Raw genomic sequence first — 25,929 nt, forward strand, 5'->3', positions numbered from 1 at the left:
AAGGCATTTCCACATGGTATAAGGCTAGAAAAATAGGCCCCTGAGTGTGAATTTCAATAACAAGAAGACAAAATGTTTTATGCCAGTGGTATTGGAGATGGAATTATAGTTCTGAGCAATGTGCAACAAAGGCTTTTATCTCCCTCTCTCTCTCTCTCTCTCTGTATATACATATATATATACATATATATACTGGTTACCCCTTATTTTATGGTCAGGATATTACTGCAGTGATAATACATTAGCACTATTTCCATCCATACACCTTTTCTTGCAGTGCCAGGAGCATATCAGCACTCCAAACCATTTCCTTTTAAATATGAAATTGCCAAACCATTAAGATATAAAAACAAGGGGGCAATTTAGATCCTCTTGATAATAAAAGCAATCCTTATAACTTCTAGCGGTGAGGTTTTTTTTCATCCTTTGTTATCCATACAATCACAGATTTGTTTATTTTCTCCTTAAATTGTTAAGGTAAGTGAATCCTCTGATGTGTAGTGAAAAGTTGTTTGAAGTTCAATGACTCATCATACTGAAGAAAAGCAGCTCCCCTTGCCTTACGTCATAGTGGAGAGCAGCTGTACTGCACGTGCGCTGAGGATCATTCTCACATTCTCCTATGTTCTAGTGTTCTACTTCCACAACTGTTTTCCTCTATAAATTATATATAGTGTGTTACTATTGTGCATTTAATTTGGTACGAGCTAACATTACAGTACCACCAAAGAGAAGATCCTCTTTAGGGGTGCTGTGTACCCCCATTTGCTCAGGTTTGCCAAAGCACATAGGTTTGCGGAGTTATATTGCAGTGTTTGCGGAGGAACAAAAGGCTACACTGGCTGATAGGAGGATTTAGCTTGGAGTATGCGCGCCGGATCACCTAGTTTTTGTGAAGCAGGCTCTGAGATTCGTGGTAGTATAGGGGTAGTATTTATAGAAGTGTCCCTCGGAAGGACGCACAATACACTTTCCCTCCAAAACACACACTTCAATTTTAAAGCTTAGATTTGTCAGAGATCGGGTCTCATCCAATTAGATGCTTTATACTTTCCAGTTGTACTTTCACAGAGAAGAACATTTCTGGATGCACTTTGCCAAATGTAAAAACCAAAGCTTCAAATGCACAGAAAAGCCCCAAGTAATAGTAAACATTCCTGATGTCCCCTTCCACACATGATTACTTTATGCCATGAATGAGGCTAAACAGAGCAATATTTTAGGAGACAAGCTGAAAAGTTAAACTTAATGAAAAATATACCTCCTAACTGTCCCAATTTAGGCAGGGCTCTGTCCCACCATCAGTCCAGCTCTATCCTGATCAGTGGGTAAGTTGTTCTGTTCACTGTGAACAGGTGCCGGTGTTTGGGGGGGTAGGGGAGGTAGGTACGGGTCAGCCTAGACCTTCAGAGGTGCTAGGTATGCCCCAGGGTGTGTGGCCATGTCCCCCACCAGGACTTGACCACGCCCCCATCTTGTTGCCAAAGAGACTAATGTTGGGAGGTATGTTAAGATGTGGTTATAGAATGGTGGAAGGTTGGACTCTGATGTAGCTTTTATGTTCTTGGAGAGCGTTCTTCAATTTTCCTACGTCCATGAGCACCTAGATGCACTTCGAGTAGGTGTGCAGTTTGCAGCACAGTGTGAAACCAAGGTGATTTGCATTCAGAGCACTTCCAGTGTGAGGTCCATAGACAGAAGGTATGATGTACATTGCAGTCTATTACTAAATATTGGTTAAGGCATGCTATAACTAGCCACAGGATTTGTTTAAACTGTATAGGTCACCTGAACAAATGGAGGCATCCATATTGTGTGCCCAACCAATATTTATCCTATTAATTCACAGGATACTAGTGACATTATTGACACAGCGTGCCTCAAAATGGCCTCCTCTACTTTGAGTAGGTCATGGGTATGCTTTAATAAAGGGGAAATTATATTTATTTTTTACTTTACAATGAGGGCCCACAGTAGTAACAGGTATTGGCCTAAAGTATTTTTTCAGCAGAGAAAATACTAGAATAGGTGTTTATTCCTAACTCCATTGAATGATTAATTGTCTCTGTTTTGGACAATTGTTTGAAGCATTAAGAAGCATAAAGCATAAAGACCTGAGGTAACAGTTGTACTTCATATTTCCCTTGCAACTGCTGAAACCATTGAGAACAGTTTCTGAACAAAAGAAATGTGAAAATACAGATAATGTTTATAAGCTCTTTTCTTTTTATAGAGAAAGTGACGTGTTGAGAAAAGCTTTGTTGATCTCCAGCCATGGACCTGAGTTACATTTACATTTGTGAGGTTTGTCAAGTGTTTGCTGAAAGTGTGACTTGGCATCACCATCCTATCAGTCGTGCAGCACACTTGGGAGATTTATGATGCTGTCTTTCACCCACTCGTATGTTAAATGTTAATCACCAGATGTGCACAGTCATTTGCTAATAATAGACTTTACATGGAGGGTAATGAGCCTGCAGTTATTTACTCTTTGGGAATATTCACTCCTCTATTAAAGGACACTTGTTTCTGTTGGATGGCAGATATCACTTCAAATCAATTCTTTTTTTTCCCTGGTGCCCATGTATATTCACTCTCTGACAGCACTGCAGTGTTCTCTTAACTGGGTTACACGAAACGACAAAAGGGTTACTCATGTCTCTGTGTTGCATTGTGTTCAGACACACTAATCTTTTTGTTGGCTCATGGTTGGTCACCTCTGTCTAAACCCCATGAAACCTCTATGAAAAAGTGACTTGAGAAGGACTTTTTTTGTGTGACAGGCAACCCTCAGTTCAAAGCCTGTTAAGGGCTTGAAGGGAACCAAAGTGGACTGGGAGGAAGAGCTTGCAGGAGGTCCTTCTCGGGGCAAATGGTCTGACAGCTCTCTCTTCACTGAGCTCATATGAGATATACAATAGGGCCAGGCTCTGTGGGCAATGTTGCTGCATGATGGGAACACACACTTTTATTCAGTGTCTCAGCAGGAGAGGCATTTACTCTTTGCCACTTTCCCTTTCATCATTTGTAATGGTGGGAGGTTAAGACTGGCTTTTTGTAAAAGGCACTGCAGATTGTAGTAAAACATCAGTCCTGTCAATGATACCATTGTGATCCTATGTTCTCCTTCTTCCTAAAACTAATTGAAAGATTCCGGATGTAATAAATAAAAAGCAGGATACGTACCAAGGAACTGGTTTTATATTTGGGTAGGAAAATGATGATGTTTAGCAGAGAAGGACGTTTTAGCGAGCAAAGCCAGTTTAGATTGTATGCATGATACAGAAGTGGTCTGGATAATAAAATCCAGGTGCACTGGCACCGCTGAACTGGGTTTAACACTTTCAGTACAAGAAAAGAGAGTAAAAAAAGCATTCAGTGTCTGCTTATTGTGTTCTTATAAACGTCACTGTTAGCATTATAGCACTAGGACTACACCTGAAAAATAATATTCATATAATCTTATGGGTTTCTGCATACCATGGCAAATTATTAAATATGTACATACAGTGCACAATCCATACGCTATACATGCATTAAATTAACAATGTTATATATTTAAGAGACAATATGCCTGATTCATTAAGGCACGCAAAACGAATGTAAATTGTATTTTTTTTTTTTTTTTAAAACGCGGTAAATCATTTATAAGCACATTCATATTCAACAAGAAGTGGATGTAAAGATATGTCTGTTGTTGAATACAGGTCTAGGTGCGCTCTGCACTAACAGTCAATACACTGCAGGATACGTTCAATGTATATGTGGAATATAAAGTCCCAAAAGAACTATTAATGCCACCTGTTAAAAAATATCGTCATTCATGGCAAAACATAAAAAAAAAAAGTTTTCCCATAAAATACTTATATGAGGATGTTATTAATGTTTACTGTACATAAAACACATTTTTACAGTTGCTCTTGATTACAAACACATGTTGTAGCATGCATACGTGACATGACTAGTAATCTGCACTTACACCTGATCTGTAGCTGGTGCAAGTGATACGGCTGAAAAACATGTACCTTTGATATGCCCAAAGTTTGAATCGAACGTTGCTGTGTGCGCTCGTCCTTACTGTACATTGAATACGTCCACCCATAAAATCGTAGGCTGTAGTAAGGGTCCTTTGCGCTCAAAGGTGCATTCTCACTGGTGTATCGTCCGGTTCGGGGTATGTGCAGAGCAATTTTATGCAAAATAGGGCACATATCAGCAGATTAATGAGTCAGGCCCAATATGTGTAGTGAAACTTGTTTTCTTCATTTTTATTTGTTTTTTTGTTTAATTATATATACAAAAAATATTTTAGAATGTTAATGGTAGAGTCCTATCAATACTGAAATAGTTAACAATATTATCCATTACCTGATGGTTTAAAAACATGCTTACATGTTTTTATTTACTGTAATATGTTTATTTATGGTAAATTATAAAGTTAAAAAGACATATACAAGGTACTAGGTACAGAAATGTCAAACTTTGCAGGTCGGTGGGGTCATTTCCTTTCTTTGGTCATCTATTTAGTAATTCTTATTGTATAAATCTGGTTAGTTTGTGATTTGACACTGGTGTCTTCTCACAAGTTTCACTATCTTACCATAGAATAACCTGCCCTATGGTCTGTGTGAGCAGGTAGGAGCTTATAATATAATCTGATTCTTTGCTTAAGGTAATGTGTGTCTGACATATCAAAATGGTGTATATTATGTCTGCACATTCATACATGATCTTCACTGACATGTTAGTTACTGACATATGCTAATGTATTATAACTATGCCTAAGCAATGACCACAGACATCTTATTACTTCAATAATATGACCACACATTATCGATTTTTCTGGAAGTGGCAAATATGTTATGAAATGACAATATTAAAATATTGTAGATGTTAGTTATAGGTGTACAGAAACAGCATTATAGTAATGAATATGAAACTTAATCTAGTTACAGACTTCAATTTCTGACTATCCTCATCTAATCCTCCATTCATTCCATGCTATCATAATTCGCTTGTACACTGTTTTTGTACATTTGGATTTCATGACGTTATGTTTTAAATTATAATATTTCTGCATGTGGCATGCTAATACTGTATTCTGCTGCAGAATGTTTGGGATTCCACATGTGATAATAGGACACTTGCTTGCTCAACAAATGTACAGCACTGTTTATTGATGTATAAAACCACGTGGGTGGCCGGGTGGAGGAGTTATATGAGGAACACATGGGGGGCGAGGCACAGGAACAACATTGTAACACTAAGGTCAAATTATCTGCTGCAATTAAAATTAGCAGTTCCTTTCACACTTTGATTAGATTCAAAGGGTTCCCATCTTTTATGACAAATAAACATATATATGAATCAAGGTACAAAACATATTATCTTATTTTAGGACAGAGGGGAATTTGGTATAAAATCCAGTGCAGTGTAACATGAGGGAAAAGTCTTAAACACAATGTAAAGGAAAAAATAAACAAATCAATTTGAAATTGACCACAATGGTTTATACTAGGAAACATTTTGTTGAAGCACAGTATTCTCTTTGGCGATATCACAGCCTCGTTTTTCGCTATTGCTCCTATTCTTCTACTGGTTGATGCCTAATTATGCGGACCCATGCACAAATGAGGCTTCAGTTTTCGGGGCGAGATTATTTAAGTGAAATGAAAGGGTGGAGAGTGCACATTTTTAAGGGATGTTTCTTTGTTTTGCTAAAGGGTCCTATGCTGACATAAGAATAAGAGTAAGGCATAACTGTTTAGGTTGTGGAAACGTACTCTGCACAAATAGGGTCTGAGTCATTAAGGAAAGTAAAGTAAAAAAAGCAGAAAATGTTCTCCGGGACAAACTATGTTACAATGCAAGGGGTGCAATATTTTGCACATAATCCTGACTGCTTTTTTATTAAGCACACAAATACTTGATAGCTTTATATTTACACGGAAATTTAAAGTTGATCTAGGACATGCCCTACCCCAACTATAAATCTGTCCTCACATTTTAAATTTATCTCCCCCTCCAATGCAACATGGTTTTACCAAGCTTTGCTCTCCTTAATGACTAAGGCCCATAAAATGCAGCCCCTTTGGCCAAATGGCACATGGGAGGCCCATGAAAAATATCGTGTTGCTCACTATTGCGCTAAAATCCTTCTTTCATCAGTGTTTCTGATAAAGATAATAGGGTAAGTTACTTTTAGACAGAAGGAAAAATATAGACGGTACTGAATAAACTTCTCCAATCTTGGCTGGTTGAAATGACAGCTCTAACTTAAAGTGTGCTGTGCAACACAGATTGAATGTGATAGCAGATTTGTCACCGAGTTTAATCTAAAGACTGAACTGCTCAATATCTGCTTTTTTTTGGCCCGGCATTTCGTCTATCAATCATTCAGCAGGTAGAGGCTGCCATACACTCTGGCACAAAGTGAATTAACCTGATCCTTTTCTAGGTGAAGCAAAACATAGGTCAATACAAGTTAGTTACAGATATAATGAATACAGCCATACAGAAAATGCAAGAAAATACTCATTAATTGCAATGAGAGACTAGGAAGGCTTGGATAGGAGTAGAATATGTGTTTTTATTTTTCACTGCTATAGTAGTGCCACATTGATGCTTTCTATGGCATTGGAATTCAGCGTTTATTTGCTCTTCCTACGTGCAATGTAAACACTGGATTTGTGTTACATTACAGTAGATATGCTCCAGAATGCTGTCAGCACTAAGGTTAACATTAAAAGAGAGCCCCAGTCTCCTACCAACTTTTCTTTGTGAAACCATGTCCCAAAGTAGCACCAACACCACCATGATCTTTCTTTTTCTGGGCTTCATTGGAAGAATAAGCAGAGCTTGTGCAGGTTATCTAGACACTGCTGGCTGGGGGAGTCATGGAACGCTGCAGCCCGTCTTCTCAGCAGTGTCGTCACATCCTTACTGTATGAAGCCTCCATGTAGAGTGACCACTATCTAGGACAAAGTAGAGCAGTTATTATGTTGCAAAGGTTGCAGATGTTGCTATGTTGTAAACGACAAGGGTAAGAAATCTGTTCAGGTATTTGTGTATCTTGTCTGGAATGAATGATAAACAAAGTCTAAGGGGTAAATTTATCAAGCTGTGGGTTTGAAAAAGTGGAGATGCTGCCTATAGCAACCAATCAGATTCTAGCTGTCATTTATTTAGCACATCCTACAAAATGACAGCTAGGATCTGATTGGTTGCTATAGGCAACATCTCCACTTTTTCAAACCCACAGCTTGATAAATTCACTCCCAGATCTACTAACATGTTACAATGATGGGTTTTATTACATCCAATTAGTCTAGAATACTCCTTAACATTTGTGTACATTCTGGCCATGAGATTTATTTATATATGTTAAGTTGTCTATATATAAACTAAATTAAAGTCTAGGATGAAGCCATAAACCTAAGTTATATTTGGATAATGATGTCAGTTCACTGTAGTGTTGGAGTTTGTTATAATAAGTAGATCAGGTGTATATACAATATATAATATACTTGTAGCCTTTTGTCCCAAATAAAATGGATATTGTTTTACCAGATTATAAAAACATTTTGTTGTTTTTCAATGTTCCACTTGAGAAAAACGGAACTGAAACCTTTTTAAGGTCAAAGTAGTTTGATCTGTGCACATATAAATTGTGTCATCCAGATACATATGCATAGAAGCTTATTTATAATAAAAGTAGTGGCCTCAAAAAAGAGCCTCGAGGGACCGCACAGGTATCATGTAGGAGGCTGGAGTTAGAGACAGAGATTTACACATACTGGGATTGTCCTGATAAATAGAAGTGAAACCACTTTAGTGCATGTGTTCGAGTTTCTGAGTGTCGAATTTGCTTGACAGTGTCAAAGGTTTTGCAAAGTCTAGGAATATTGTACCAATCAGCTGTCCCCAACAATATTAATAGCCATCAAAGGGAAGGGCTCAAAAGTTAAGCAAAAGTTAAAAAATAAATAAAATAAAGACTGAAATTCATACACTCTGGGGCATTTTCCTACCAATAAATCATTTTTCATTTTGCCTAATTAAAGAATGTTCTTGCAATGAACAAAGAAGCAATGAAACAAAAAATAGGGGATAGCTAGATAAATAGATAGATAGATCGGTAGATAGATTGGTAGATAGATAGATAGATAGATAGATAGACAGATAGATAGATAGATAGATAGATAGATAGGTAGATAGATAGGTAGATAGATAGACAGATAGATAGATAGATAGATAGGTAGATAGATAGGTAGATAGATAGATAGATAGATAGATAGATAGATAGATAGATAGATAGATAGATTGGTAGATTGATTGGTAGATAGATAGATAAATCATTTTAACATCTGTCACAGTCTTTCTAGTCATTGACATTTTAAAAGCAAACACATTACAAACTTTTTATAACCTCAGACGGAGTAAAGACAGTTAATACACATATGGGAAATGTCTCATTCTTGATGCCTATTTTCCAGTAAAACAGAAAAAATACATAGAGAGTGCAGGTCTAAAAAAACCCAAAACAGAACCCATATGGAACATACAGGAAAAAAAGCCATTTGTACCCATCAAATATACAAACAACAGACAAAGACAGACATTGTCACTTGTAATTCCTTTTCCATATGCAGCCATGTTGTGCAAGCTTTTTGCTATGAGTTAAAAGAAATGCAGTTTGGAGTTTCTACACGTCACCACTAAGATTTTGCTTTTTACTGTCTTAATCCTTTACATTAGTTTAATGTTTATAATACTGGAAAAATATTATGTTTGTTGAGATAAATTTAAGGTGTATTTTTAAACAATGTGTTACATAAAACTAGGTTAATGTGGTATTTTTAATAATAACTCATAGCAGCCTATTAGATTATAGCTTTCATTCTGACTATACTGTGTTGCTAACAGCTGATATCTCATTGGTTGCATTTTGCTACTGTGCATCATTGCCATTTGCATCATGTTACGTAACAAGCATCAATACGCTCTTGCGTTATCCACGATAATCTTGTTCTATCATCTGGGTGTTTACCCTCATAAGAACGTTTTAGGCCAATGTCAAAAGGGTTTTAAAATGGAAGCACCATTTCTAGCTGCCCTGTGGCTCAAGAGTTGTCCTGCATTATGTGTCTTGGATTATTTGAACTGTTTGACATAAATTGAGGGTGATGTTTTCCAAATCAAAAGGATTTATTTATTACTGGCCTCCTACTGAATCTGAATCTTAGTGGCCCGAGCTTGTTTTCTTTGCTGGCTCCATTGTTTCTACCGACAATCCTTTATTTGTAGACTTGAGGGTTCTATTACTGAGACCTGAAAGTATTGTGAGTTTGTGAGTGAGTTGAAGTTAGTCCTGACTGTATATATATATATATATATATATATATATATATATATATATCAAAATAAAGTGGAACCTAAACATGCCTGTATAGCATTTAGCAGATGTTGTAAAGGTATAGAAAGCGCTAAGAGCCACATTATATCTTATTGTAGACACAAAGGGGTTTTGATGAGGTAGTAGGGGGAATATGACAAATGTTCAGAGGATAACTAACAGATGTACCCTGAATAGATCATTAGGTATTAGATGTGGATTCCTCATGACTGATGTAATTCATTTTTCTCTGTCAATATAATTCCACTATTTCATTTTCATTGAAGTTTCTTTTTATTATTATTTATTCATCAAACAGAACCTGGACAACCGATTAAGGTAGAAACACAGACTGGTATAATTATCGGAGGACAGAATAGATTTAACATATCTGCAGCTTTATCTTGTGGCATGTTAAATCTGTTATTGTTACAGGAGCCTGAAACATAGCTGTTGTAGTACAGCTCATATTGTATATGCACTTTTTACCTCTACTGATGGAGTGTTCTCATTGGAATGTGCTATTTTATAGTAAAGTAGTCATGGCCAGTATTCACTTATTTCTTTTAAATGACTATTTGACCCAATTTTAGCACAAACGGTGTCCTTCATCATTATCCTTTATTTTTAAGGTGCCACAGAAGTATGCAAACGCCAGCCAGCTAGTATAACCAATCATACATTAAACAAAGCAAACATTAAACGGGAATATATAATGGGAAAGGATTTGGGAGTGCTCGTAGACAATAGAGTTAACAATAGTGCTCAATGTCAAGCAGCAGCTGCAAGGGCCAATAAAGTATTGGCATGCATAAAAAGGGGCATAGATGCAAGGGAAGACAGTGTAATTTTGCCACTATATAAATCGTTGGTAAGACCTCATCTTGAATATGGAGTACAGTTCTGGGCACCACTCTATAAAAAAAGATAATTTGAAACTAGAAAGGGTTCAGAGAAGGGGACAAAATTGATAAAGGGTATGGAGTCATTAAGTTATGAGGAAAGGTTAGCCAGTTTAGGCATGTTTACTTTAGAAAAGAGGCGTCTAAGTGGAGATATGATTACTATGTACAAATACATTAGGGGTCAATACAGAGAACTTTCATGGGAACTTTTCACCCCAAGGACTATATACAGGACACGTGGTCACCCCCTAAGGTTAGAGGAGAGGAAATTTCACAACCAGCAAAGGAAGGGGTTCTTTACAGTAAGGGCAGTCAAGATATGGAATTCATTGCCAGGGAAGGTTGTGATGGCAGATTCAATTGATCATCATCATCATCATCATCATTTATTTATATAGCGCCACTAATTCCGCAGCGCTGTACAGAGAACTCATTCACATCAGTCCCTGCCCCATTGGAGCTTACAGTCTAAATTCCCTACTATAGACACACATTCACACACAGAGACAGACAGACAGAGAGGGAGAGACTAGGGTCAATTTTTTTTTTTGATTGCAGCCAATTACCCTACCAGTATGTTTTTGGAGTGTGGGAGGAAACCGGAGCACCCGGAGGAAACCCACGCAAACACAGGGAGAACATACAAACTCCACACAGATAAAGCCATGGTCGGGTATCGAACTCATGGCCCCAGTGCTGTGAGACAGACGTGCTAACCACTAGGCCACTGTGCTGCCCAATTGATATGTTTAAGAAAGGGTTAGACAAATTTTTAGCAGAAAAAGATATCCAGGGTTACGACCGTTAATTAAAATGAAGGATAGTAGTAGAAATAGGACTGCAATATTGGGTCAGAAGGGATATTTACCCAAATGAAACTGATCCAGATGAAGCAACCGCCAATCTAATTCTAATATAAGAGAGGGATCACAGGAGATCCAAAATAGGTTTAACTTTAACGACTGGTGTCTGTTTTTCAACCCCATCAAGCAAGACAAACATAAAACCAGACCAAGTATGTATAATACTGACAAAGAAAGACAGAGGGTAGTGAGGACTCTGCACATGAGAGCTTGCCCTTGAAGAAACCCACCAATAACATTGCAGCCACAACCAGGGCCGTAACTAGGGCTGTGCGAAAGGGGCGACCGCCCAGGGCGCAACGCTGAAGGGGGCGCAATTTAGAAATAATTTAAGTTAATTTAGTTAAAATTGAGGGCTAGGGAGGCGGCATTTGTCTTTCTTTCCCCAGGCGCTAGAATTCTAAGTTACGGCTCTGGCCACAACTATTTCCAAAACATCCCATAATATTTCACATCAGTCTCTTAACACACCTAACTCCCACACCTGCAGTCATAGGAGGACCCCAGAATCAGCACTCCTTGTGTCACCCAATCTAAGTGAATGCCCCACTAACATTGTAACAGAACTAGCCATAGACCACAATGCAGTGTATGTCATGAAAGGTGTGTATAACTGCATGGCAAGGGTGAAAAAGTAAAATAATTGGAGTGCCTAGATGCTACTGCTAAAAAGAACTTCTAAAGCTGTGAAAAGTGCAAACTCTGAGCACAAATGCTCATATGTTGCTTCACACTCTACTTTTGTGCAAATACACTAAGTTTTACATGGGAGTGCATGGACTTTATAAAAGTTTGCGCTGTCCAATCGTAGTAATCTGATTGATTGTGGGCGTTCCTTCATGAGTGTGTATTCTGTACATGAGTACATTTCATTTTACACCCACATGCTTTTCCAATGCTGAGAGCTGACAACCAAACCGAATTGTACATTAACAGCGATATGTAAAATGGATATGTTTGTTGAAGTTTTGTTTAGTGCAGAGAACCAAAATGATATACATTTTGTTAGCATTTATTATAAAATGCATATAAAATTTGATATCTGGCAACCTGGTTTGAACCTTTACAGGTCACTCCATATAGTGCTGAATATGTCCTTTTCAAAAAAAAAACCAAAAAAAAAATAATGTCCAACAAATTATTGTATATACTAAAGTACCTACAGCAACCTGTTAACCTGCTTCCCTGTCCATGGTACTGACAGGTGTTGAGAAAAATCTTAGCCCAGAGGCATTTATATCTTCTGTGTAGGTATCAACATTTCTGCAAATGTAGTTATCAGCTAATTCCTTACTAATGTCAGTTCAAAGTAAATACTAAAGTAAATGTTTTAGTGATGGAACTGGGTTGGCTACAAGAAAATAACAAAACTAGATCTGGTCAGATATTGACCAGACAGCCATCTATGGGAAAGTGACCATCTTCTTGTGCAACATTTATAGAAATATTGTGTCGCTTTTGTATATCTTTGCTTTTATCTTGCTAAAACCCTTCTGTGTCTCATGCTTGTTCCTGGTGTAGTTATGTGTACGCCAGTTCTGTGCCTTTACATGTACAGTAGTGCAAAGGTTTCTAAAACGTGTTAGTGCTGTGTCCTTCACTAATCTCCACCCTTTGATTTATTAATCTACTTAATCTAGTGGCAGATAAGCAGAGGACTTATTTCCTATCAAAATGTTCCCTGTAAAATAACATAAATTATAATAACATCTTCCAGTCAGTACCGCTACCTGCAAGCTGGGACTTTGTAAAAGTTTTCTGATAGGTAATACTTCAGTCACCGGCATGGTTATATTTGAAAATGTCAGCATTTCTGGGACATATATACATTTGCATATTTTCCAGCTGCTTTAATGACTTACAACAAAAAACAATTAGACAACAAATTAAGTTAGCCTTTTAAATGGGCAGATTGATGTGGTAGAGCTGCTATTATTTAGTGTTTGTGTGGATGACCCCATATGAAGGGACTGCTGCAGTATATACGCCAACATTTACAATCATGAAATTTGGACAAAATAAGCACCGTCCCTGATCTTCCCAAACTCTGGCCACAAATGAACAGCTCTTTTGTTAAACCCCACACTATCTTTTAAGACCCACCCCTTTTACGGCCCACGAATCAGGATGTCCCGACAAAATCGAGGCAGTTTGAAATTATGCAATAAATATGTACAATGTTTATTAATATATGATTCTGCACTGTCATCTCTCTAGAGATTTACTATAATCTCAATTTTCAAAAGGGTGATTAACATCCAAATCCATTAAAGGGTATTTGTAGTTTAACAAAGAGTAATTTATGTTCCATGCAGGATGTACTGCCACTTAATGCAGCAATCAGTTCTACAAGGTGCGTGAGAACCTCTCACCACATGTCATGTCTCAGTTGGTGAAAAGAGACCCCTGTTTTAAGGCTTACGCACTAGGACACCTAAGAATATCATCAGTTGGGAGGGGATTACATTTTCACAAGAGAAAGACAGAGGTAGAAGAAATTAAGTGTGCAGAAACTAGAGGCTAGTATGTCTGTAGCCATAATTAAACATTATTTATGGCTTATTTGCACATGAAAGTGTACACATATATCATGCAAGCCACTTGTCCCAGAAAGACTTACATTTTCTAAATTATTTTTATTTATGTACAGCATGTCCTTGCAGCCTTCTACGTTCAGCACTATGCTAGGGGCAGGGCCATCTTTTCCATTGAGCATGATGGGCAGCTGCCCGGGGGCCCCACGGGCAAGGGGGCCCTATAGGCACGGCTTTTAATGAGAATAAATAATCATGCAAAAGAAAAAAACCTGCAAAAAAACCTTCAAGGGTCACTGAGCAAGTACATCTATTTATCTCTATCTCTATATATCTATATCTATATCTGTATCTGTATAAATCTATATCTATATCTAGGGGCCCCGGTGCACTGCTTTGCCCGGGGGCCCATAATGTTGTTAAGATGGCCCTGGCTATGGGAATAACAAAGAGGAGGCAAATTCAACTGGAATTCTGGTAATATAAACGTAAAGATGTAGACTCCCATTATAGCTTCTGGGAAATCAATGACTAGATACAGTAACTGCACAAATATCATTCCTATTTTTAAAGCCCTCCTGTCACCTGCTGATAGTAGAATCAGACATTTTATTGGCTGAAGTACTTTTTATAACAACGCAGCTTATCAATTCATTATATATCAGTGGTCAAAGTGGGCTGGTATATGGGTATCCCATACCGCCCTTCTCCTAATAACTTCATTGTAATGATATCATATTTCATTTACTTACATTTTCCATACCTCCACTTCTTAATTCCCATGTCAACCACTGCCAGTGACCTCACTGAAGCTCTGCATGACCAATATTGGTTCAGCTGAAAGAAAGGCGACACTCACTGTGGAAAGGGGCTAATTTAAGGATGACCCCCACCTAAAACTATTTTAAATCTAATATATACATTGTTATTTTAGCTCACTAAACTATTAATACATGTACACTATTATTGTTAGTTATTCAAAGTTACATGACAGATACATTTTAAGGCATGGCTAATTTTAGGGCATAACTACTTTTGAGGGGATATATCCATTGAAGTGTATATGTCATGCAGAACAGTCTGACAATCATCATCATCATCACCATTTATTTATATAGCGCCACTAATTCCGCAGAGCTGTACAGAGATCTCATTCACATCAATCCCTGCCCCATTATTCTGAATTCCCTAACACACACAGACAGACAGAGAGAGACTGACACACACACACACACACACACACACACACACACACACACACACACAGACTAGGGTAAGCAGCCAATTAACCTACCAGTATGTTTTTGGAATGTGGGAGGAAACCAGAGCACCTGGAGGAAACCCACACAAACACGGGGAGAACATACAAACTCCTCACAGATAAGGCCATGGTCGGGAATTGAACTCATGACCCCAGTGCTGTAAGGTAGAAGTGCTAACCACTTAACCACCATGCTGCCTACAATAAAACTACATTCTGAGAAAAATTTCATTTTAGTGTACAGTTATTACAAATACCATTATTGGGAAAATTAGCTATAAAACTGTGCCCATCCCTATCTGTATTGTAAATGCCATATAAACTACCAATGTGGGCACCAATACCTAAAACATTTTCACATTCATTAGAAAGTCAATAAAATACAACACCTTTTGATGATGCTTTGTTAATTTTAATGAAATATTTAGGTAGTTGCCTTAAATGTATATCCTTTCTTCCAACAACATTCAGTGAGTAGGGAATAGTTGAAGTTAAAGCATTTCTTATACAGAACACAAAGCACTTAATTGTTTTGCATATTAAAACAATATTATTACAATGTCCAACTGTCTAATATTGGCATTTGGAGAAGCCAATGAAATATTCTACCACTTGGTTTGCTATAACTTGGTCACTGAGGGTACTGCTCCATATCCATATTGTTTGCAGCATATTTGTATAAAAAGAAAACTTATATATAGGGTACAATATATTCATTCTTTTATACACTTCTAAAGAACATTTTTTGTCGTTAAACTTTAGGGGCATAAAGCTAGTGTGGTGGAGGACAGAGTGATATACAGAACTGCAGCATAATGAATCACAGACTGCTTGATGGCAGTGACAGTGGAAAAGGATTTGTGATGGCCAGTAATACAACACAGTGATATTGTGCCATGGCAACGAGTGATGAAAGTATGATAAATAGCAATAATAAAGAAGAGAACAATACCATTGCTTGCTGATTGATGGATGGCTTTTTATTTACAGCTTCCTCAAGGCTTTTCATGCCATGTATTTATAAAAATAAAGATCGACTCTTAGTTAAATGACCACCCACATAAAAATGAACTCAGTAGGATTCTGTTGGAGGGCATGTGTGCACCAACCTGCCCTGGAGCATGCAGTTTAATGGTAGTAAGAGAGGCTGCAGAACAAGAAATCTGCTTTGCTTACAATAGGTTGCATACTCCAGCATGCATCCTAAATGTGCAGGTCTACTCAGCAGTGCTTGGTACTGGTATTGTGAACATTCCTGTCTAAAGAGCCAAGCGGCAGGGGCTGGGTGGCAAATTGCAGCAGCCTATTAGGAACATTTTAAAGGGGGAAAAAATGCACGTTAGCCACTATGGGACCAGCCCGGGGGGCAGATGCCCCCTTGCCGCTCCCCAGCCAAGCAAGCCTTTATCAGTATATTATGTATCATTGCTATTATCTCATATGTATGTTACAAACCTCAATTATTTTGTTAGGCAGGATTTTGCTGCCATGGCTGTTCAATTAGGTGCCACATAGTTGGAAAAGCTGTTATAATTAGGATGGAAGCAGTATCTGAAGTGATGGTTTTGAACTAGTTTCCATTGAAGGGACCAGGTGCCTGATTCATTAAGGATCTTAACTTGAGAAACTTCTTATTTCAGTCTCCTGACAAAACCATGTTACAATGCAAGGGATGCAAATGAGTGTTCTTTTTGCACATAAGTTAAATATTGACTGTTTTTTCATGTAGCACACAAATATCAACTTTAAATTTCAGTGTACAAATAAGCTATCAAGTATTTGTGTGCAACATGAAAAAACAGTCAGTATTTAACTTATGTGCAAAACAGAATACTAATTTGCACCCCTTGCATTGTAACATGGTTTTGTCCAGGAGACTGAAATAAGAAGTTTCTCAAGTTAAGATCCTTAATGAATCAGGCCCCAGGAATCTAATACAAACAGGAGGATCTGAGCATAAAGGCAGAAATAAATGGTGGTAAAGGAACTCTGTATTATATATAAAAATTGCTACATGTTTTTTTTTGGGCATAGATTATTGAGATAATTTACATCATTTTAAGAATACTTGACGTTTGCTTTCTGCTTCCGCTGCTCTTTCCCCCCCTTGAGCTGAAGTACTCCTTAATATACATTATATATGTAGATGGTGCCTTTTTTTGTAGTGTAGTTAAATGGTTTTATATAGAAACTATAATGGTCAACTGTACAGCTACTTTTGTAGCTCATTTAAGTAAATGAAGTATAATATATCTGTCTAATTTAGTGCTAAGTACATCCAATCCAATGTTTCTAATTAGCAGTGAATTATCTTGCAAATGTAGATTTGCCTATGTAATATACTGTATTAATATACAGAAAACATAGGCATACAATAATTTTTCACAGGATAATAGAATTTTATTATGAACATTTTATACTCACATTTCCAAAGCCACTCTGGTAGTTATGAGTTTAATAATCTGGGTGCTTTATTTTTCCATAAAACACACAGATGGGGCTTAGTTCATGTGTATGTATAACTGCCTGAAGCAAACTTGTTAAACATTATTCTTGTACATCAACACATTGTCTACAATAAGGTAGCACTGAGAAATCACAATGTAACATACAGACCTAGGTGAATCCCCCAGTGAAAGTTTTAAGTAAAAATAACTGTTCCTGCAAAACTGATGGTCAAATTGTACATGTGTCAACTGTGGCACACTTCTTATAAGGAAGTTTGATCTGTGCCATTTCCACATTTCCTATACACAAATGTTTGTGTACTTTGGAACTAATTGGAGACTGAGCATAAAAATGACATTGCCTGTTAATTTGGACTTAAACACTTAACTTTTGGAGAAGTCTGTATGGAAACTTCCTTAATTTCACATAAGAACTTTTGAAGTTGTCTACGCGGATTTTCTTTGTTGTGTTTATTTTTATAAGTGGAGGTTTTCCCAGCAGTCTTTTTATACTAACAAAAAAGGTTTTCTGGTGTCGACAAGGGAAAGCACACATTGTCCAAATGAATAGGCACCATAAGCAATTGGCTTTTGGATTAAATCATCAAATGGTACTTGTAATTCAGCAATAAAGCAACACTTGTTCAGTGGATGTTCCTTAGATATTGTTGAATTACTGTCACTCCATTGCCAGTAAAACAATAACAAATATTTGTAACATCTAACCGATGAGTCTCCTTAGCATACTTTTTCCGTGGAATGTTTTGCCAGAGGGATTGATAATTGTTGTGCATTGTGCAAACTGACATGTTGCTTGGGGTTCATTGAAATAAACACTAAGGAATCCAGATCACATTTGCAAAGCTGTTTGTAGCTTTGGATAAAGCAGACAGACGAAACTACTTTCGTGACTGCAGTTTCCATAAAAACATGCTACATTGAGCTGCTTATTGGTGCACAATGCATAAGGTTAATTGGCTCTCTTCTTTGAATGAACGTTTTTGGTTATTATTTTGTGATCACAAGTCTCAATATGCTTGTTTTTAATGTTTTTTTTTTATCTAGCATGCTGATATTTGCAGCATCTTCTAAAATTAAAGTCATTTACATATTAGTTCAACAACAAATTAATAACAATGTCTCCTTTATTCATTACAGAAAAATAAACAGCACTCTACGGTCTTTACCCAATGATTATTCCAAATGTTTTAATAATATATCTTCATCAACATTTTGGTGCTGTCTTGGTAAAGGTCCAACTTTGGACTGGAGCATCAATTAAGATGAATTAATGAAACACTGTAATTTTCATCACCAAGCAAAGACCTGAGAGTGCTGTGAACACATTTAACTGTTCAACATCAAAATGCACTAAATTCGTACTAAAGTCACAATAATACATGGAGTAAGAAACTGATTAAGTTAGATTTACAGAGGTTATTCACATGGGGCCAACACTCCCTCTTTAGTAGATACCCCCACTGTTCCTGTTCAGTTGGTGTCTATTCTCTGGTACTTCCATCATTACCATATACTTGTCAGTGCTGCTTTCTGCTGGCAGTAAAGTGAGCTACTGGCGCTGGAGGAACCCTAACTGTCCATAGCATTCAGTGCTACATGGACTGCGGGTGTTTGTGAAGGTGGCATCAGTGACATCTTCTCTATCAAGAGACATCTTGAAACGTTTATGACATCACAGCAGTAGTGGTGTTGCTAATGTCTGCACCCTACGTACATGTAGTGTTCATGGTTGCTAGTATTGATGTGACTTTGGTCTGCGCCTGCAGGAAATTACCAGACGCACACACAGATCTTGCCTGATCACGATCGATCCGACATTCATGCTGTACATTCAGCATTGTTCTCCATGCACCGCCTCGGCCTGCTCTATGCAGGAAACTCAATTGGCTCGCTGCTGCTCCAAATTCAAACAGGTGGAGGTGAGCCCTGATTGGCTCACTGTCCTGACCACTGATGGGCTGAAAGTTAATATATTCAGATTTGTTGTCACCGATGCTGGGGAGCACCGCAGAGGGGTCAGACTTAGCTGCACTGGAACAGAGGTTGGGAAGTTAAATCATCTTTTCTTTGGCTCCAGGACAGTTCCTGCGCTGTCCTCTGGTTGGCTCCCTATTTACGGGCATTGCCCAAGAGGCACCCTGGGTCCACTTTGCTCCATTTGTAGCAACCTAGGTGTTTACCGAGGGAAAATTAAAAGAAAGATTAAAAAACACATCACAAGGGCAGAATAAGAGGGGAATAATAATCTACAGAAACGGCATTACCCTTTTACGTTGAAGTCTGAATTAAATAGTAACATCTTAAAAATAAAAAATATCTGTAAATAGGGTGCTGCAAGATGGCCAGTAGTAACAGGCTTATTGCACCATACTGTAAATGAACATAATATGCCAGGGGTCATTTTCCCTTTGGTAAATGACTGTTATTTTAGTGATATATGGAAGCTCCTGAAAGTATGTGATTCTGAGAGGATTTCTCTGTTATAAGACTAAATAAATAAAGAGAGCAGTGAACTTACTAATATGGAATTGCACATTTCAGCTTTAAATATGGATCAGTATATTTATCAGGAGGATGAAAAGCAGACTCATATCTGTTGTGATGGGCATACAAATCAGATAACAACGTAGTACTAAACTTAATTATTACACATGCAGAAATACATACAAAATCTTGTTGTTCATTTGATGTATATGAGAAGATAATTCGATTGTTGAATAAGAATTTAATTTGTTTCTTGTGTGTTTACTATAACAGAACACATCAAGGTGAGGAAAAATAAATGAAATAAATCATGTACAAAGTTTAGGGTTTTTACTACTTATATCATGTATTAGGGGAAAATATTGATTTAACAGAAAAATGCTATCAAATTTCCTATTATTTATCACAGCTGTCTGGACTGTTTGCTATCACTAAAAGAATTTGATACAAATCTGCACTTGGTGGGAACAGTAGCCATGAATGAACCGTATACGGATGATCCTATTTCATTCTACTTCCATTGCCATGGCAGAAGATTAAACTAGTGTGTAATTGTCTGGCCCCCCTCAGAAAGGTTCCCTGAAGTGTTTGCAGCTTACCCACAGTAAAGGCAGATATATTTTGTCTGGGCAGAAATTCATGAGGATGTAACAGTACACTAGGTAACAGTATACATTTGCTAGTGAATAGATAGGTTGCATTTTGATTCACTCCAGAACATGACACCGTGTTTAGGTGACAACTAGACATTAAACTGCATTCCCATGGGCCTAGGTCTAGTCGATCACTGTATGATCAGGTTTGGTATTCTGCATAATCAGATATGCTCATGTGTCATTATGATCGTTAACTGGTATTTGCTGGATATTTCAATAAAGCATATTGCATTTTAGGGGGCATATTCAATTAGAATTCGCGGACGGATTACGAGCGGCTGCGCCTATAAAGTGCCATTACGGTACCGCAACATTGCGGATTCCTGTGGGGTGCGGACAGAAATCTGCGACGTTGCAGTACCGGGACCTGTTCGGCAGCGTGTAATCTCGGACGCGAATTCTAATTGAACATGCCCCTAGGTGTTATGGTCCTACATGAGGGCAGGGCCGGATTTACCACTAGGCAACCTAGGCAATTGCCTAGGGCCCAGCGGTCCCCAGAGGGCCCTCCCAAGGCAGGCGGTGAGACCAACCTTTAAAAATGGGCTGCTACTTATGGGCCAGTGCTATGTGCTTGCCCCCCTGGGCTAAAGTCTGCCAGCCAGCCCCTGAATAGGGGTATAGGTTATGCTAAAAACTATAGTGCTATGGATTTTTTCAGGGAGGGGGCCCCAAACCAGTATCTTGCCTAGGGCCCCATGAGGTCTAAATCTGGCTCTGCATGAGGGTTGGCATGAGCCACATAAATATGTCACCAAATATACTGCTGTCACCTTACTGTCCAGGGTAATTTCTATGAATTTTAACGGATTGTTCCTTCTTTGATGATTTTTTATCGGGTATCATTTCAACAGCTAGTAAACTGGGTGGTGTACGATATAATGATGCTGATTATTTCGACAAGACTTACCCGACGTCTTGATACTGAAAGGGTCCTTCACGACGAGGCTGGAGGACGACTGATGTGCCCACCGACTGCAAGCAATCGCGATCAATGAAGAAGCCGGCGCGACTTGATGACATCACTGGGAACCGCAGTGCTGTTATCGGTGCTGTTAAGGGGGTAGTGTAAGTATGCGGCCATGGACAATGTACTTTACAAAGCGTTATACATTGTCCATGGCCGCATACTTATATTACCCCCTTAACAGCACCAATAACAGCACTGCGGTTCCCAGTGACGTCATCAAGTCGCGCCGGCTTCTTCATTGATCGTGATTGCTTGCAGTCGGTGGGCACATCAGTCATCCTGCAGCCTCGTCGTGAAGGAGCCCTTCGGTGTCAAGACGTCGGGTAAGTCTTGTCGGGGTAGTGCGCATCGATGTGCTGACTACCACCGAGTAAACTATGGCATGAAATATACCCTTTAAGACGAGGAAAAGTGGGCAAAACACGATTGTCACTTCCTAAACCTTTTATTCAAGCAGTGTTTTTACTATTGATTTGTGGTGTGTGTTTGTGCATGAGGAATACATTTTCAACTTAAAGGACATATTGTAGACAAAAAGAAACTTAAAAGATCAATTTAAATTTTTCAATTAGATTAGGCTGAAGTTGGGCTTAGCAAGGACCCATAAACTGTACTCCTGCAACAAATGTTATGTTTCCTGTGATGTAAATTGGAGCTTCCCTGTTAGATTAACCAGGACCATGTGTGGACTATTTTCAGCACAGGACCACTTGAAAAGAATATTTAGGTACTGCTTGCTACAAAGTCTCCCGGCTCACATAACAGATGTATCTAATGCAAGATATATGTTTTTCCAGGCAATAAAATATAAAGTAGATTCATCTAGGATTTTTTTCTATACAAACATATTTTTATTGAACTTAAAATATAGGTATGTGACTATTGAAGGATACATTATATAGGCTAACAAGATATAGAAACATACATACAAGTAATGAATACATTCATATAAACTTTGCATCAAAATCTAAACAATACAATCATAAACAACCATGGTTGTTTGTTATAGCTTGTAGCACTTGTCTAAAATACCTACTCATGTTATTACAGATAGGTATCTCTTTGAATAAATCATTGTTTTAACTTATTACTGAGACTAAGGTTAATGTGCGACCCTTTTAAAGATGACAGGGCCACTCCTCAATTATATCAGGTTGCCTATCACTGTTCTAGACAGTCCATCCTGTCCAATAATGGAGGACAGCTACATTCTGAATTGGGAAGTATACCATTCAGAAAGCCTTTAAATCATTTTTATATGAAACATAAATTAAAATAAAAAACTTAATGCAGGTTAGTGAAACCACTGCTAAATCAAACATACAGTAATATAATATGTGACGTTCAATATACTAAAAAAATATCTTAAAATATTTTTTTTTTTATAAAATTATAGAATAGATTATATTGAAGAAAAATATGTCCCAGCTCAGGTGTACACATTTAGTAGTTTGCTTAATATGTTTTGCTGCCTTGATAAATCATGTACATATAATGTGTATATTAAAATATATTATATATGTATTATTTTCTTATATACTTGGTTTTGTCGTCTATGTTGCCATTTATTAACTCTGTAGTAGTTTATGCTGTTATTGTATCATTATTTTACTGGTTTCCTGGCAGCACAATATCCTGATACATATCCATACTGTTAAGTAATGCATGTAATCCTAGCAAATGGAACAAACTTAGTTTGTATTGTCCTAAAAGCATTTCTTAAAGATTTTTTGATTAAAAAAATGACTTCCCTGTTTGTTCAGAAAGTTGATATTTTCCTGAATTCATGCAATTAAAATGTATAGCTGATGGTTTGACATTAGTTATGCTACAAACATTATTAAAGAAATCAGGTACATGGAGGAAAAAAACAGTTATTTTCTATTTGGCTGAAGGTTTAAACTAATCAGAGTTCAGAAGAGAGTCTCTATATGGACTGTACTATGATCTATCACTGTATGGTAGATGCCACTTGGAGTAGATGAGGGATCTTTTTAGCCACCTTAAAAGTAGCATTGCTATGGTAGGAACCCATATCATAGTCCCCAATACTATTTTGGAGATTGCTCCGTTGTCCTTTCTATCCCAGATGGACCAGGAGATAAAGCACACATCACTAATTTGTGGACTATTATATTATTCCATCTTCCAAAACATCATGGGGAACAGGTTAGCGGTGACCCATGGGTGAGCAATGGGTGACCCATTTACTAGAGTTTTTGCCGAATGAAACCATACTAGTTTGCTAGGCTGTGATCATGGCCTGAACTTCAGGAACGATAGGGTAGGGTATAGGTGACCAGCACAATATTAAGCTGGTAGTTAGCTTATTTCACTGCCAAAACGTCAAGTGGCGGTTAGGGTGGCTGTGACTAGGAATATAAACTTGGCTCTGCACAGCACCAGATGGGTTTGGGTTAAGATGTTTAGCAGAATATTTACTGCTTTTCTTGACTCTTACAAATCAATCATTGGCAACGCTGTTATTGTACCAGACACCTATGGAACAGGGGTTTGGTTAGGATATAACTCAGCTACCCAAAATAACAAAAAGAGCTGGGGGATGCCCAAGGCTTCTATAGAGCTGGGACTACTGCAATGGATCCAGCGCTTCTGTAGGACATAATCAATATATGTTAAGTTTCATTAAGTGAGTTTGGATTTCTTCATGCCAGTGATGTTTTTTAATAATATTATTAGGGAATGTTTAGCATTTACAGCATGACGCAATCTGATATTTTACATATTACTGTAATCATTGTGCGGTAAGAGGGACCAGGTTGATTAACTCCCAAAGCAGAAACTTTTAGATGTCAATTATGGAGGTTACACACATTGTTCAGCGTTAATCTAACAACTGACAGTGGCCGAATGGGATGTGGTATAGGTCAAGAAGCTGAGAATGCAGTGAACTGATGTACAGTGACATCACTGTACCTGCCCTAAGCTGCAATACCATGTAGGTAAATCTCTTCCTAGGTTGGGCCCTTTTCCTAGTCCCTGGTGCTGCTACATGCACCCCTCTCCATGTGTTCTGGCAGTCCTGCACGATGAAACCATCAAATTAAATGTTGTGAACCAACATTAGATGGCAATTAGGAGAAATGTGATTGTTAGGACCAATCACAGGTTACATATAAAAGATTGAGGCTTGTGATTGGTCCTTCCGCTCATATACTCCCTGCCCCCAATTTTCGGCCATGCCTGTGAGAGAAATTGAAGTCTTGGGCTAGGGGAAGGAGCCACCTTAGAAAAATATTTTTTTGGGTGGTTGTTGCTTACAAATATGGTTTGACCTATTAGACATTTGGTGGCTATTGCTGCTTTTCTGTTGGACTAAGTAGGACAACAGGCAGGGGGACAGTACTGAATGTTTTGTTTGTGACGTGAACCTCCTCTGTATTATATCAGTTCCCTATGTGTAGTATAGTTTAACATTGTTTCTATATTCAGGGTCAGCACTATCATTAGGCAAACCTTAGTATCAGGGTTTGGAGGGATGTCTAAAATACTTAAATTGTCACTCATTCAGGGGTTTAATGTCTCACGTTGTCCCCACACTGAGCGCTGGCCAATATAATGGAGGAGCAGCAGTTGCAGCTTCTTACCTGTGAAGCTGCTGGATGCTGTTCCTCCATATCTGTGGGAGGAGATGTGGCACTGGGCTGTGATGTCACAGACCAGCACCACACTCAGAGTCTGAAGAGCAGAACATGACGCCCCACCTCCTGCTTACTGTGGTAGGAACCTGGGGTGTGGGGGATGCAGCGCCCTAGGAGGGGTTATCTTTGGTACCCATGGAGCTTCTGCCAACTTCATTGTTTCAAGTTAAAAATGTTATTCTTAAGTTATAACTTTATTAGAACCAGTTCAGATGATTACTGTGCTGTTGTTTAATAGTATACATGTGCACTTGAGACCCCCCTTCCTCAAACCCCCTCTTTTATTTTTGCACACACGTGACAGGTATGTGCAGCACCCACTTGCCATGTTGGCTGGGACACACATCTGAAAAGTTTTATGACTGTAAAGGGACTTTTGGGAGGTATTGGTATTTTTCTAAATTAGTCTGATGTTACAGTAAGATATAAAGATAATATATATATATATATATATATATATATATATATATATATATATATATATATATATGTATATGTATATATACATATATATATATATATATATATATATATATATATATATATATATATATATATATATATATAAAATCTCTCCATCCCCTGTTTTTTATTTCTATTTTGTATTGTTCATTGCCTTCTTAGATTGAGCAAATTTTTAATTCTTTATTGTCAAGAAAAGGCCCCCGCAGTATATTATGTTTTTGCTCCACTTTGAGGCATTCCTTTTCATTGCTCTCTTACATTTAATA

General features: G+C 37.8%; 1 protein-coding gene across 1 annotated transcript in view; it reads left to right on the forward strand.

Moving 5' to 3' along the window:
- COL25A1 (collagen type XXV alpha 1 chain) overlaps nucleotides 1-25,929 on the forward strand; it is a 369,306-nt gene that overhangs the window by 17,065 nt on the left and 326,312 nt on the right. The gene's annotated exons all lie outside the window — the stretch shown is intronic.

The sequence above is a fragment of the Mixophyes fleayi genome, chromosome 1, assembly GCF_038048845.1.
Source record: "Mixophyes fleayi isolate aMixFle1 chromosome 1, aMixFle1.hap1, whole genome shotgun sequence".
Classification (NCBI taxonomy): Eukaryota; Metazoa; Chordata; class Amphibia; order Anura; family Limnodynastidae; genus Mixophyes; species Mixophyes fleayi.